The sequence below is a fragment of the Cryptomeria japonica genome, chromosome 8 (genome assembly GCF_030272615.1).
Source record: "Cryptomeria japonica chromosome 8, Sugi_1.0, whole genome shotgun sequence".
NCBI classification, from domain to species: domain Eukaryota; kingdom Viridiplantae; phylum Streptophyta; class Pinopsida; order Cupressales; family Cupressaceae; genus Cryptomeria; species Cryptomeria japonica.
This window is the reverse complement of record NC_081412.1, coordinates 167,361,474-167,364,533: the sequence shown is the minus strand read 5'-3', so window position 1 is coordinate 167,364,533 and position 3,060 is coordinate 167,361,474.

Sequence of the window (3,060 nt, the reverse complement as noted above, 5' to 3'; positions counted from 1 at the left end):
AAAACGAAACGGGATCCCGTTTTTAAAAAATGAGCCCCCGTTTTTAAATCCGATTTTACCCTTTTTCTTTCGGCCACATTTTGTCATTTTTGGACAATAATGGTAATTTTAGGAACGTGCCCCCATTTTGTGGAAGTTGATTCAACAACCTACCACTTGCCTCGGGATTAGGTTTGGGATAGGCCTGGGATGGCCACACCTGAGGCATGGACTTGCAAATTCAAATCTCTATGAGCGATAGCACAAATATAAGCTTTTGAAATAGTTTATGTGCCTCTAATTAGAGAATTTTTATACGAAATTAAAACCCATTTCAGATTATAGTGTCTAGATTCTAAATATATAATTTTTTTAAAAATTGACTATTTAAACTATTTTTCATTTAATTTATACTAAATCGGGTCCATAAACTTGAAATATTAACTAATTTTGTTAATTTAATAACTTTTTTATTTTAATGAATTTTGAAAAAAAAATTATATCTCATCAATTTACACAAAATTATTTTCTATTTAAAAAAAAATTCAAAAAATGTTAAGTTTACATCAAATTATGTGGGTCGTACATGTCAAATTTTTAAAAAGATGATTACGGTTATTAAAAAATTAATTAAAAAAAAAATATTAAAAAAAAATACAAAAAAATATGCTCATCAATCTTTAGTGTGTTACAAATCATTTCCCAAAACGGTTTGAGAAAATAATTTTAATTGTGTCAAAAAGTGTGGGTTGTACACATGCATGGTATGGTCTTAAAACAACCATTTTTAAAACATAGTTTTTAAAACTCCATTCAAAAAGTTATTTTTTATTATGTGGGTATTCAAATAAATTACATATTTGGAAAGTAGACTCAGATGGCTATCTTTTATATTACCGAATTTTTCCAAGATTCAATCTCCAAGTGTTTCAAAATTTAAGCTCAAATGAGACAAAACCTGAAAAATCAAGGAAAACACTTCCACTTTTTGGCCAAAAAGTGGACTCATCTTCTTGCACTGACCTGCATATTAAGCCTCCCCAGATCCTAAAATTGACGACCTCCATTGTCGGAACAATAATAGAAGAGACAAAAGTAGTGCAACCTGCCATTAATATGTTCTCTTTTGTGATCGGTCTGTTGCTGCGCACAACCAATAGAGACAAAGCGTCACATTCAATTTTGCACTAATCAAGCATTATAAAGATAATCCAATATATAATGACTAATAGTGGACCTCCTTGTTACTCGTCCCTCCTCCTTGTCCTTGTTCATGAGCACTGATAGAATCACATTGTCATTCAGTTTCATGTTCTATGATCACCTCATGCTCGCTACGAACATCCCCTTTTTCACTCTCACCGCCTAGAGCATCGGTATAATTGCCCTCATCTATATTTCCAATGGCCTCATCTTCCTCACCAGCATAGCCACTATCATAATGTTGTTCAATAAAATAGCACGCATCATCAATGCTTTTTATGCCCATATATATATCTACATTTCCACTTATAAGTCACAACTTCCAGCAACCATGCCATGCAATGATGGAAAAAAAATATAATGCAATGATAAATAATTCCTAGTGTGGTTGTGCAGTCACTGAGAAGCCGACTTGACAATGGGTTCAAAATTGGAGACTCGACTCGTGAATCATTCAGATTTGAATCCCCAAATAGTCCCTGACCTGAAAGCCCATCTCTTGACTCTTTTAGATTTAGATCCCCAACTAGTTCTGCATCTGAAAGCCCAACTCCTAACTCTTTCAGATTTGAATCCTCAACTAGTCCTGGATGTGAAAGTCCAACTCCTGAATCTTTCAGATTTGAATCCCCAACTGGTCGCGCATTTGAAAGCCCAACTTTTAACTCTTTCAGATTTGAATCCTCAACTAGTCTTGTCCATGCGAAAGCCTAACTCCTGAATCTTTCAGATTTGAATCTCCAACTGGTCGCGCATCTAAAAGCCCAACTGCTAACTCTTTTGAATTTGAATCCTCAACTACTCCCAGATGTGAAAGCCCAACTCCTGAATCTTTCAGATTTGAATGCCAAACTAGTCCCGAATATGAAATCCCAACTCTCTCCTGGGTATACAAATTGGATCTCCAGTCACAAGCATTAAATAGTGACAACACCAAGGATTACTACATGTTGCATAATCCATTAAAACTACTTAGCTTACAGGTAGGCCAATGTCACATGTCACTGGGAAGCGAACGCGGCCAACTCCCAGGAGATCATCTGCCTTAGCTCCAGTAACCCATAATCAAGATCAATAGTTTCCCTCAACCTTTTTCGCAATGCAATTGACATGATTGAATTGGAAAAAAAAATATGCAATTGATATTCTTCACACTATCAATAACACCACACATTCACCACAAATGACACAACCAACACATGACCGATTATTCCCACATTGCAATATAAAGTTACCATGTCATTGTGTTATGTACAACCCAGCTAATGGTTTAGCCATAAACTATTCATGACATTCCGCTGTAGAACATATTTTGTTACAATTGCAATGAAATAATGACTATGATCCATCGCCAACGCTGTCAAAAAGGCTTCATGTGTTCTCCCCATCCAAAATACAACACAAAAACTAGACTTTGTTAAGGATTAATAAAGAAGGATGCAAAACACGCTTAATGCATTGGTTGCCTCTATTTTGCCTCCAAAATGGACTTTTCCTACAACGTGTTAGCGATAGGTTAGTCAATCGCAACCGCTAATTGCAAAATCGACGGTGTAAAATGAGTGTGCAGCAATTAAGATGGTCACTCTATGCCACAAAATACACAGGGATTCATTAGCATTAACAAAGACTTTGACGATAATTAATGGGTACAAAGACCTCCAATTCATTATTTAGGAAGACACCTGTCTTTTGAAACAAGTATCTATTCTAAAGGTTCCATCTCTTTGTTGATATGGGAATATTATTTTTTATTAAAACGTAGTCTTAAGTTCCCAAAAGAAAAAAAAAACATTGTGAAGGATAGACACGTGAGGAGTTCGTCATGCCAACTAGAGACATCTGAAACAAAACCCCAAATAACATTTCAAATTGGAG